The sequence below is a fragment of the Coregonus clupeaformis genome, chromosome 4 (genome assembly GCF_020615455.1).
Source record: "Coregonus clupeaformis isolate EN_2021a chromosome 4, ASM2061545v1, whole genome shotgun sequence".
NCBI classification, from domain to species: Eukaryota; Metazoa; Chordata; class Actinopteri; order Salmoniformes; family Salmonidae; genus Coregonus; species Coregonus clupeaformis.
This window is the reverse complement of record NC_059195.1, coordinates 16871815-16885723: the sequence shown is the minus strand read 5'-3', so window position 1 is coordinate 16885723 and position 13909 is coordinate 16871815. Positions and strand designations below refer to the sequence as shown.

Here is a 13909-nt window from a genome sequence, read left to right as displayed (position 1 = left end):
GCATCGTAAAAGGAGGCATATCTCAGTGGTCCCCTCTATCAACAGCTGGTGAGGAAGGAGGCTTTAAATGCTGACTGTTGATACAGCTTGCTCTAACAATTCCTGTTGTAAAGAACAACATGTTGAATTGTAGAAGTTTGATGGATGTTAAAGGCCGCTAGTCAGTGTGAGGCCACAGTTAGGCCATGAACAATTACATCCTGCTACAGCCCTCTGAAAGGGCTATCTGGTGTTATACCTCACCTATAAACTAGTGTAATAAACCTGACTTTTGCACGTTCCCCCTCACTGTTGCTCTTAGTGTACCATAAAAGTAATTGTCAGCGATTTATACAAATAATACTCTCACTGTCTGAACTAACCTTGTTTAAGGGGAAGCATTCAGTAAATCAGAATGTCCAGTTAAGATTTTGTCAATTGTCAAATATTGTATATTAAGAAAATACTTCTCACATTATGATTTTTGGTGTTATATCTCTTAAAAGGTGATTTCAGATTCTTTACTTCTTGTCTTTTCCTTTCTTTCCATGTTTCTCAACAACAACTTCCTGTATTCAGTCTCCCAAATACTGATTGAAGGTAAGAACAGCCTATGGTTGTTTATTTATCTTCTACCTCATCTTGCATGAGTGTTGAATTTGTCTCAATTTACATTTTTAACCCAATTTTTACTGTTTCTAATGGTAGACTAAAGGTAACATGTGGAGGGTTCACTTATGCTGTGGTTTGACATTGTGACATTTTCATGCTGTCTTTGGAAAGCATCAAACCACCTTATGAGCTACACCAGTGGTTCCCAACCAGGGGTACTAGGACCCCTGTAGGTACTTGGCCTATCCACAGGGGGTACTTGGGAAGACTCATGAGACCATAGGTCTACTGGTAAAATGCACATGAGGGGGTACTTCAGGGGTACTCCGGGCAAAGCAGAATTTAGTTGGTGGTACAGTCACCGAAAAAGGAACCACTGAGCTACACTACTGTACCTGCTCTGCGAGAAGAAAGTACATGGTAACGATTAGTCAAACTCTGAAATATGATTGATGTAAAATGCATGTTCGCTTTAGCTCAATCAAAGTCGGTGGAAAGTTCGAAACAGTTTACCGATGAGAAGCTCATAAAAGTTATCATTGCAAACAAATTGAACTAGTGCAGACGAATGGACAGACCTTGTTAAAATACTTGAACAGAAGTAGTTGAACAGAAATTGGACGATTGCTGGTACTTCTATCTGAACAGCATTCAACATAGTAAACTGTCAGGACATCCAATTACTCCATGTTATTCAGAAAATGTTTGACATACCTTTCCCCCTCTGCTAAGATGAAATAAAGTAAGAAGATATGCACCTTGCTGTGTAGACTTACTATAAAATATTGATTGCGTCATACATTTTGATGAAGCCATGATGTGCGAGGACCATTAAAATTCGTATATTGTGCCCTCGTTAAGCCGTTATTAGAAGGACTATCTGGTTTGGGATGGCAAGCCTCATTATACAGAGCAGCGCTAGCTGCAATTCTCCTATGCCCCTCAGCTGTACACATCCATTCTCTACACTGTTGACTTTAAGTGTTTATGGTGCTGCTGCCCTAAACAGACAACACCGAACAAGCAACAATGTACTGTATTCTTGTCCATCCCATTGTGAGGAAGGAATTAATGTGACAGCTTGTGTTTAGGTGGACACCATGGAGATGATGCGGCACCCTGAGGAAACCACCAACATGAGGAGACAGACAGTGGCCTCCTACCTCCGGGTATGCATCTCCCTCACCATCATCATCACTATACCCAACCATTCCATTTCAGCAATGTTTTTCATTTACCTCTAATGCAGTACAGAAATAGAAAAGGGTTTTAATTTCTGGGTTGATTTATATCCACCAGTGAATAAGAAGATTGTTTTGCTGACACAATGAAAAAACAGCATCAGCACGATATCTGTGAATTCCACAATGACAGTAGGAAATAATGCATAATGCAAATAATAATCCCTGTTTTCTTGTTTGCTACGCCCCCGTCGCCTTGCTTTGTCTCCTCACTGTGTTGGCAGTACTCGCTGATGCATCTGCTGTCTAAGGTGGTGGTGGGTCAGCCCCACTTTGTGCGCTGCATAAAGCCCAACGATGACAGACAGGCTCTGCGTTTCTGTAAGGAGAGGGTGCAGCTGCGCTACATTGGGATCTTGGAGACAGTGTACATCCACCAGCAGGGCTACTCCCACCGCATCCTGTTTCAAGAGTTTGTTAACACGTAACAACCGCACTGTACTGGGCGCCGGGCGCTAACTGTGCACTCTGCTGAGTGCTGACACAACCCCAGAGTTAGAGCAGAACAAGTGCACTGTGTGTGCTACATCACACAAAACACGGCTTCCTTAATTGGAAAGGAGTCAAAACTTGAGCAGAGCAAGAGGCTCACTAATTGGCAGTCATTAGTGATAGCATAAGACTACAGCCGACTGTACAACTCTCTTAACTGGGTGGGTTCACTTCACGTTACTGGGAAATAAGGGTAGAATTCTGAGGCTGAGGATAGACATTTTAATTGATTTCTTTACTATTCATGAAGGGTTTGTTTTTATGCTCAGTGTCCTGGACAGAGTCCATATCTGACATAGGGGCCCATTATTCCCTGGGTGGTTATCATGAATGATGAAATTGGGTTACTGAGTTTTTTTATTAGATACAGGATATTAGATAAGGTTTTTATTTGTTTTCCAAATGTCTGGCAACGTCTGCCAATGTGAGAGGTATAAGAATGTATTCAATTGAAATGGCCTAATAAAATATTAAGCTTAGATTTTTTTTATCCACATAAAAAAACCCAAAAGCAGGTATTTAAACCTTCCTGAATCCTGTCAAGAATAAAATACATACTCAGACTAGGTCCTTGGGAAAACGTAGGAAACCTACGTTTGATCAATTATCCTTTGAAAAATATTCCAGGCACCTCCAATGGGGAGCTTTAAGACGATATAAAATGTAATTAGCTTGGGCTTGTAGCCTGTGTAAAAAGCAGTGAGACGGCTGGTTAGTTCCGCTGCTCTAGGGGAGCTTTTAAAAGATTGTATGTTTAATTTAGCATGATTTCTTGCAGAAAACCTTGAATGACCACATGCCGTTCTTCTGCTTGTCCCGATTCTAGGACAGTGTTGGTGAGGCTATCTTCACATAGTTTGGTGTTAAACGTGAGAGTGCATCACCTGACAATGGGCTGTTAACCCTCAAATATAATTAATGTGTGTGTGTGTGTGTGTGTGCATGTGCCTGTGTGCATGTGGTAAAGGGTGGCTAGATTCTCGTTTAGCAGTGTTCAAAAGCTGCTGTCCTATTGTGTTACTGGATGGAATGGACCTATATATTATTTGGAGCATAGGAGACCATATTCTAGCATGTCCCTGACTTTCTGTTCTCAGTCAGGACTGCAACCTTGCGATTGAGTCCACCCCATCCCATCCAAGCCAGGCAGAAATAATACTGACAGACTCAATAGTTAAACTGCACCTTTAGTGGAAAACTGATTTAAATGTGTGCTCTCATATCAAAGGCTTGTCTGATGTTGCCAAGGAGTGTGCTTTGTATTTGCCATCAAAGAAATAACAGGTATCAACAGGAATTAGAATGAAAGGCTGTGGAATGGGGTGTTGGTGTTCAAATAAGTTTTTCTTCCAACTCGATTGTTTCTTTGACCAACACCAGAACACAAGGAATGAACCAGCAGTTTGGGAGCCTTGATGTCCCTGAACAAACAGTTATATCAGCTCTGTCCTATGCTGGTGTTTTGCAAACGGTGACAGGCAGGACGGTCAAGGCCTTAGACAATGAAGTAGAGGCATTAAATGGAGCTGATTAACACAGATCGGCCCTGATGGGCATCATCTGTGTAGTGATTGAAATAAGAGAGCATAGTCCGTTCAAAAGAGCTCAGACAGTAGGCCTCTGTTAGCGGCTCGTGTCAGTGAGTCTCATTTTCTTTGTGCACTGTGGGTGGACCCATGCCTCAGATCCATGCATGGCAATTGATTTAATTTAGATTTAAATATATTTATTTTAAACTTGTGTGAAGGAAAAGTCTCTGATATGTCTGAAAACACCAATTCACAGCAAACATATGATTACGATATACACTATATATACAAAAGTATGTGGACATACTTCAAATTAGTGGATTCTGCTTTTCAGACACACCCGAGTGCTGAAGCGCAGAGCGCGTAAAAATCGTCTGTCCTCGGTTGCAACACTCACTACCGAGTTCAAACTGCCTCTGGAAGCAACGTCAGCACAAGAACTGTTCGTCTGGAGCTTCATGAAATGGGTTTCCATGGCCGAGCAGGCGCACACAAGCCTAAAATCACCATGTGCAATGCCAAGCGTCAGCTGGAGTGGTGTAAATCTCACCGTCATTGGACTCTGGAGCAGTGGAAATGCGTTCTCTGGAGTGATGAATCACACGTCACCTTCTGGCAGTGTGACGGACAAATCTGGGTTTGGCGGATGCCAGGAGAACGCTACCTGCCCCAATGCATAGTGCCAACTATAAAGTTTGGTGGAGTAGGAATAATGGTCTGGGGCTGTTGGTTCGGTTCATGGTTCGGGCTAGGCCCCTTAGTTCCAGTGAAGGGAAATCTTAACGCTACAGCATACAATGACATTCCAAAACAGAAAACTGGGTATTAGGGAAGACCAAGGTAAAGTGATGATGATTAGCCAGATACATTATAGTAATGTTTGTTTCCAAACCTATGGATGGCATCTCAACTTTGTCCATGGGTTGAGGTGCTTCAATGTTAAGCTCCGTGGGTGTACTGGGTGTCAGGTGTTCCTGAAGTACTACCATGTGGTGCAGCTGAATCTGCTGCTGAGAGAGGTGATAGCATGGGTGGTGGTGATGCAGGCCTACATCAAGGGCTGGCTGGGGGTGAGGCGCCACCGCCGACAGAAGGAGAAGAGAAACCATGTTGCCATCATCATCCAGTCAGGTATACATCCACCTGGCCTAATCTGGTCTAGCCTTCGTAAAAGAGATGAGTTTGATAACCACATTGTGACCTATAGGGGCCAAAAAAGCAATGCTTCAGGGAATAGACAATAAGAGCTCTGCGAGTTCAAAGGGATTTAGCTCATTGCCACCTGGTTGTGGTTTGTTTTGAAGTGGGATCTCGTGTTGTATGTGCTGTCTACAGTGCCTTGCAAAAGTATTCATCCCCCTTGGCGTTTTTCCTATTTTGTTGCATTGCAACCTGTAATTTAAATTGATTTTTATTTAGATTTAATGTAATGGACATACACAGAATAGTCCAAATTGGTGAAGTGAAATGAAAAAAATAACTTGTTTCAAAAAATGCAAAATAAATAAATAACGGAAAGTGGTGCATGCATATGTATTCACCCCCTTTGCTATGAAGCCCCTAAATAAGATCTGATGCATCCAATTACCTTCAGAAGTCACATAATTACTTAAATAAAGTCCACCTGTGTGCAATCTAAGTGTCACATGATCTCAGTATATATACACCTGTTCTGAAAGGCCCCAGAGTCTGCAACACCACTAAGCAAGGGGCACCACCAAGCAAGCGGCACTATGAAGACCAAGGAGTTCTCCAAACAGGTCAGGGACAAAGTTGTGGAGAAGCACAGATCAGGGTTGGGTTATTAAAAAAAAATCTGAAACTTTGAACATCCCACAGAGCACCATTAAATCCATTATTAAAAAATGGAAGGAATATGGCACCACAACAAACCTGCCAAGAGAGGGCCGCCCACCAAAACTCAAAGAGACCAAAGATAACCCTGAAGGAGCTGCAAAGCTCCACAGCGGAGATTGGTGTATCTGTCCATAGGACCACTTTAAGCCGTACACTCCACAGAGCTGGGCTTTACGAAAGAGTGGCCAGAAAAAGGCCATTGCTTAAAGAAAAAAATAAGCAAACACGTTTGGTGTTTGCCAAAAGGCATGTGGGAGACTCCCCAAATATATGGAAGAAGGTACTCTGGTCAGATGAGACTAAAATTGAGCTTTTTGGCCATCAAGGAAAACGCTATGTCTGGCGCAAACCCAACACCTCTCATCACCCTGAGAACACCATTCCCACAGTGAAGCATGGTGGTGGCAGCATCATGCTGTGGGGATGTTTATCCTCCGAGTGGCGCAGTGGTCTAAGGCACTGCATCGCAGTGCTAACTGTGCCACTAGAGATCCTGGTTCGAATCCAGGCTCTGTCGTAGCCGGCTGCGACCGGGAGACACATGGGGCGGCGCGCAATTGGCCCAGCGTCGTCCAGGGTAGGGGAGGGAATGGCCGGCAGGGATGTAGCTCAGTTGATAGAGCATGGCGTTTGCAACGCCAGGGTTGTGGGTTCGATTCCCACAGGGGGTATGAAGAAGAAAAAATTTTATGCACTAACTGTAAGTCGCTCTGGATAAGAGCGTCTGCTAAATGACTAAAATGTAATGTTTTTCATCGGCAGGGACTGGAAAACTGGTCAGAATTGAAGGAATGATGGATGGCGCTAAATACAGGGAAATTCTTGAGGGAAACCTGTTTCAGTCTTCCAGAGATTTGAGACTGGGACGGAGGTTCACCTTCCAGCAGGGCAATGACCCTAAGCATACTGCTAAAGCAACACTCGAGTGGTTTAAGGAGAAACATTTAAATGTCTTGGAATGGCCTAGTCAAAGCCCAGACCTCAATCCAATTGAGAATCTGTGGTATGACTTAAATATTGCTGTACACCAGCGGAACCCATCCAACTTGAAGGAACTGGAGCAGTTTTGCCTTGAAGAATGGGCAAAAATCCCAGTAGTTATGCACGCTCAAGTCTTCAGTTTTTTTGTCTTATTTCTTGTTTGTTTCACAATAAAAAATATTTTGCATCTTCAAAGTGGTAGGCATGTTGTGTAAATCAAATGATACAAACCCCTCAAAAAATCAATTTTAATTCCAGGTTGTAAGGCAACAAAATAGGAAAAATGCCAAGGGGGTGAATACTTTCGCAAGCCACTGTATGTTGTTTCACTGAGGTTGATCAGTAGCTTTTTTCTCTCTGTATTCTGGAGGGACCACACTGCCCGACATAATCTCAAGCAAACCAGAACGAAGAGGTAAAATGCAGCTGTTTGCATACAATCAGGTAAAGCATTGGAGATATTGTTGTATTGTTCTCAGAAGTACTCAACTCACTCAATAGGGCACTTCTGAATTTTCACTCAATAGGGCACTTCTGGAATTTTCACATACTTCTCCATGTCCAGTTTATGTGCTTTGGGGGTTTCTTTCTATATTTTTAAGAGAAATGAATAAAGGCCTGAAAATCGTAAGGTTTGATGAAATACCTTTTTGATCTCAATAAGCATCCCATGAAACAGTAATCATTAATTAATAATGTATAAAGAAAGGCTTTTGAAAGTTTGGGCAGGATTTGGTCTCCATGTTTCAGAAGAACAGTGCATATTGAGATCCTTTTTTCCTTTCATCTCTTTCCCAGTAAAGGCAAGAGAGGGGCTTATCCCTTCTGTTTCCTCACAACTTCCTCTCTCAAATTCCCAGTCTATTACACTGCTCTCACATACTAGAAACAAGATGCCTTTTATACTGTCAACCTTTTCATCTGAAATGTAAATTAATTCTTACTCAGTGTGCCTTGACGAAGATCAAAGTGAGCACATTAACCTTTGTGGGCCTCTCCCACTCCTTTGAGCCTCTCACTGGAGGACAAGGGAGGGTGCCAAGGGGGGAGGGGAGAGGAGGGAAGAGGAGGGCTTGGGGAGGAGACTTGGTGTTGTTTTATGTGTCTCCTAAGGGCTGCCCTCATCTGGCACACAGAGCATCTCAGTCGCCTGCACACCTTGTGTAATTGTCCTCCATTAAAACACTTGTAAATAACATTGTGGAATGGGTAAACAGGTTTTTTGGTGTGAGAAAAGCCCCACTGTCTGCCTTCGCTCGCTATCTCTTTGTAGAAGTGCACATTGATGTGTTTGTGTGTGGGCAGGAGGGCTGTGGAAAGGGCCCAACATAACATAATGGGGCCTCAGCCCCCCGATGGAACACTCCAACACGCTCACATTGTGTGTTGACTGCAACTTATAGCCTTTGAGGTGGGCTGCATTTGCATTTTTTTTATAAACAGATGTCTTTCAAATGTATGAGCCTGGTGGCTCCTCAGATCTCAACAGGGCCTGGGGGGCTGCTAACCATCGATCAGATTAGACCATGGAAGATAGAACTGCTCAACAATGTAATGCAACATTGTTTTCCACTGTGTGTAATTTTACAACTAAAACACAAAGCCCTTTGACTGAATAATGTGGCATGCTCCATTTAATACCATCCATTAGAGCTGAGGTTCCCCTTTTTAAGCACATATTGTTTTGAAAATGTAAACCCTCCTTTTTGTATTGATGAAAAACGGATGTAACTTTTGTACCACTAACTGGTTTCATTTTTTTACACTTGGATAACATCTTTGTTTACTCAATTGTAAATAGAAGGCTTTCTTTTTTGCCAGTCAGTAATTGCCCAAACCTTTCTAATGGGTGTTTTTTCTTCAAACTATTCCAAATAACATATTGTGTCCTTTTGCTTTGTGTCATCTAGTTTAAGTTGCTAAATTAATTTCAATAACAGATAATATCGAGTACATAAAGACCATGGAATCCAGAGGCACAGATCTCACCCAGGGGCAGGAGGCCACAACACAGAGGACATGCATTTTGGGTCAGTTTCTTCATCTCTTTACCAGTGTTATCGTTCATCTAAAACAGTTATCTCTGCTTGTGTTTATGTATCCGTTAGGCCCTAATGAATAGGATGCTCCAAAGTTCAGCCACACAGACAGCAGGATCCTCCGCAATGTCCCTAATAGAGGGATGATATTCTGCCTTTGAAGGTCATTAGATATGAGTCTGGTGTGCACCCCTGCCAAGCTCTTTCTCAAGTTCTTACAAAAGGACCTCCGGTAGAGACCACAGTCATGGGGCAAAGGGGTTTGCATACCAGTCACTCAACTTGAGTTCTACTAGGCAGATTTCTTTCCTCCCCTCTTTAATGTACTGTTGTTTCAACCACTAGAGAAAGCTCCTCCTCTTGCACCACCCCTCCTTTTTATAAATGTAATAAATATCTTTCCACCAAGATAGTGCACTTGTCTGACCACAAACGGGGCTGGGCTCTGAACTGGTCTCCAGATGTAAGAGCTGAACGCAGTTTGTGTTTACTCAGCGAATGGCAGGCTAGTCATTAAGGAAGTATGTGTGAAGCAGGAGAGCAGCAGCTGAACAGCAGTATACATGGTGTCTGGCCAGTGCTACTCGCAAATCCAACCTAGCTGACTCTCACACTCTCCTTTAACACTTGTTCTTTCATTCAAGTCTACTATTTACTCTCTCTTGCCTTAGTATTTAGAATAGTATTGGTTTATTCCATAATCTTCAAATGTTAAAGGTCCAATGCAGCCGTTTTGATCTCAATATCAAATAATTTCTGGGTAACAATTAAGTACCTTACTATGATTATTTTTGATTAAATTTTTTAAAAAGAAACAAAAATAGCCATTTCTCAAGCAATAGTTTTGTTAGGACTGTCCAGGAGTGGTCTGAGTGGGGAGGGGAAAACTGAAAACTAGCTGTTATTGGCAGAGAGGTCTGGCCCTATCTTTCTTACTGGTCTATTAACTAATTTACTGCCTGGTGATATCACCAGACAGGCTAAAACTCCATTCCACCATAACAGGCTGAAATTTCAGGCGGGTCTTTTCAAACAGCTCTTACACTATAAGGGCATTATCATCATTTTCACAATTACACAGGATTATTCCAACCTCATAGTGTATAAATATATATAAAACACAGGAAAATCATGTTTATGACTGCACTGGGCCTTTAAGGGTCTGAACTGAAAGTAAATACATAGGCAATACTTTCCCCTGGGCACAAACTGGTTGAATCAATGTTGTTTCAACGTAATTTGTCAACGTATTGTGATGTGGAATTTACGTGGTGTTACAGGTTTTGGTTTTTCCATTTATGTTTTGAGGTTGGACTTTAGAACGTATAGCTCGTTAGCACGTAGGGCACACCGATTGGTGTCACCTCGTTAGTCAGTATGTGTTACACCTGTGCAGGTTGCCATCTCGTTAGTGGGAAGGTGTTTCACCTATGCTGGCCCAGGTGCTATTTAAGAGTGGCTGGCCCAGTGCTCCAGTTGTTTTGATAGATGCGGAGGGTTAACACCTTTAGTTGGCTCTCCCTATTTTGAGTTCTAGACAAACAATCCTTTATCTGATTTCGTTTTGCTCCACCTTTTTGGTTTGCTTCCTGTCTTTAAAGTTTGGTGTGGGTTTTTCTTTTGTTTGCCTCTTAGTGGGACATTTTGTGGGTTCTCATGGTGGGTGTTTTTTTCGGTCCCAGTTGTTGTTGCTATGCAACTTTCATTGGACACCCCCCATGAGTGTCTTTTAGAACCACTCCTAAAACCCTACCTGTTTCGTTTTGGTTGTTGTCAGTGACTCTTTGTTAGTTCCCCTTCTGCTTGAGCAACATTTTTGGTTTTCTTGCTGGGGAACGTGATAGTGGAAAATACTTTGGACATTTGCAATACAGTAAATAGCCTACAGTAAATAGCCTATTAAAGTTAACAAATTATATGTTGGATTCACGTCTCCAACTAAACCAAAAATACAAGTTAAAGAATAAGATTAAGCCAGTGGCTCAGATGAAACTATCCAAGCATTAGATACATCTCTTTTAAATGTTGATATTTGGTTGCATTGTCAACCAAACACAATTCAATATTACTTTTGTAATACAGTAAATAGCCTAAAGTTAAGGCTATCTTACAAACTAATGTAACAGTATTTATTCAACCTTAAAATGAGTAACACATACCTGGCCACATTTTGAGGTTAGCCTACTATAACTATAAATGTCTTATGTAATCATAGAAAGCGTGGATGTTCAACATAGCATGCAAAGGTTGCAGGTCTGTGGAGATATTAACAATTTCTATAATCTGCACAGAATCTTGAACATCATTGATCACTGGCACTATGTACTTTTAATGTACAATTAAGATAATTTAATCTAAACTGCAATCCAGGTCATTTGGTTGTGCTATTAGATGAAGCACAGTGATAACACATTAAGATGATGTATTAATTCCAAAAATCTGACATTGTTTTTCCATTGGAATTTGGTTGTGCTTTTAGATGGTCAAAAGCATAGTGATAACACATTGGGAATTCAACAAACTTCTGGCTGTTCTTTTTGAGTGGGTGAATAAAAGTTGAAATCTCATTGATCAACGTCTCAACCAAATATTACCCAAATGTCCACGTTGAAATGACGTGGTGTGCCCAGTGGGTTGGGTTTGGCTGTATATTGCCAACTGCTGCACAGATCCCCCATTTTGATGGAGGAGCTGAAATCTTTATTCATTTCAACTTTTGTTGACTTTGTCGGTCAAGGCAATGCATCTCTCCAGACTCTCACTAGATTTCTACATCTGAAAATGTTATGCTTGTTGTATACCCGGGCTGAGTTTTTCTTCTGGGAATTTTTCTCCATGTTTACAATCATATTCCCTGGTGAGAAAACTTCAAAACTCAACTTAACAATTCTGTTTAATCAGTGTTGGAATCGCTCCATATAGATTTATTTTGACGTGATCTGGCACATTCTCTCCTTTTAAGATCTGTGTGCTCTTACCTAGACAATTTACTTTCCCCTTTTCAAATCAAATCAAATTGTATTTGTCACATGCGCCGAATACAACAGGTGTAGACCTTACCGTGAAATGCTTACTTACAAGCCCTTAACCAACAATGCAGTTCAAGAAATAGAGTTAAGAAAATATTTACTAAATAAAAAGTAACACAATAAAATAACAATAACGAGGCTATATACATTTTAGTCATTTAGCAGATGCTCTTATTCAGAGCGACTTACAGTTAGTGAGTGCATACATTTTCATACTGGCCCCCCGTGGGAATCGAACCCACAACCCTGGCTTGCAAGCGCCATGCTCTACCAACTGAGCTACACAGGGCCATATACAGGGGGTACCGGTACCGAGTCAATGTGTGGGGGTACAGGTTAGTCGAGGTAATTTGGGCATGTAGGTAGGGGTAAAGTGACTATTCATAGATAATAAATAGCGAGTAGCAGCAGTATAAAAACAGGGGGGGGGTCAATGTCAATAGTCCGGGTAGACATTTGATTAATTGTTCAGCAGTCTTATGGCTTTTATATCCCTCAGTGCACACTGTCTATGTTTGTGTCCATCTCCTAAGGTTTCTATCGCATCATACTGCCCAACCTGAATAATATTCCCCATCCTTGTTCTATTGCTCCTGTGTGTTCAATAGTGTGTCTATATCGTATGAAAGAGTTGGATAAATTGTAACAGTGAGACAAGATGAAGGATGGTTATTCTTACATAATACTTTGAATATCATTATACTGTACCACATGACATCTATTGTGATAGGGGGTTTAGGATGAGTCCTCTAAACTCTCTTTTTCACCTTTTGTAGATATGATGGCAGACACATTTTCAATGATCATAGAGAGAAGGTAAGTTTATATCAGATAAATTAATATTTTTAGCATGTGGCTCTGGCTTCAGGTATGTATTCATAATACTATACTTCTACAAAGCCCCTTGAACATAGATTATTTGTTAGAGTTTTTTGAGTCCTTGAGACAAAAGACTTCTCTTGCTCCAAACTCCATCTCAGAGGAGAGACAGGGTGGTACGGAATGGAAGAATCAAAAGGCTGGAAATTCACGGCTGAGAATAAATGCTTGCTGTTCCCTGAGGTGATTTGTCTTTGCGCTTCTCTTTCTACAGATGTAAGAGCCCTTTTTTAGTAAAGACCTGAGGTTCTTTGGTACCACTTTGATATCCTGCTCGAATTCAATATGTGAAAAAGAAGAGCCACTCCGAGACTTGGAGCACATCACAGTCTTTGAAGTCTGATCCAATTTTTGCTGCTCACCATTTGATGTTGAAAGGATGAAATGAGGAAAACGTACAGTTTTTGCCAGTAACTCTGCTGAGCATATGTAAGATTAAAAAAGCAAAATCCTTTGGAGGATGTACTTAGAAATGCTAAGCAGATTAATACTTTCCTATAGCTCTTTTATTCAAAGAAAAAAAAAAAATATGAGAGGATGTCTGTGTGTGCTGTTATTTTCACCCTCACAATTAAGTCAGTGTGCTGCTATTTGCAGGAAGGTAGGGGTAATAGAGGGGCCTATGCGATTGCATTAGCATGTGATTAACATTGCAAAACACATTTATGGGTTCTAGTAAATGTGTCTGTCAAAACAGTAAATACAACATTTGAATCCAGTGACTGACTAAGAAACAATAAGACATGACTAAGAACCAATAATAAATAGGCGGCCTGCTTTTACTTGTCTGTCTGTCTGTCTGTGTATTTTCTGTTTCCATTTACAGTATTCTTCTGGCTGTGTTTATGCCTCTTCTTTAAAGGTTTCCCCCGACAACCATGATAGACAAGTGAGAGAAGACAGCAGAGACAAAGGGAGAGAAGACACAGTAGTGACGCCTTGCAGGGAGACAGGCAGTCTGCGAGACACACAGTGTAAACAAGGTAAGCCCGAGCACACAGCTGACAGGTGCAGGTAATTACAAAAGGAGACAGGAGAAATCCTGCTTTAATGGATAAAGTGCCATTTTGAATACAAAACCCCTTTCAACCTTTCATCCCTACCAATCCTTCCTGCCATTTTTTGTTGACAACAAAGGGATGGAGTATTATGAGTAATCATTTCTGTGGTATTTTAATAAGCTGGGTCAGCTCATCATAAACTATGTCTCATCACAGGGGTTTTAGAAGCACAAGCACTTCAAAGCTTCATTCTCCTACACGCCAAGCCAT

The 13909-nt window shown here is 41.4% G+C and overlaps 1 pseudogene; it reads left to right on the top strand.

The window, feature by feature from the left end:
- Window positions 1–13909, top strand: part of LOC121548375 — a 109904-nt pseudogene that overhangs the window by 65013 nt on the left and 30982 nt on the right.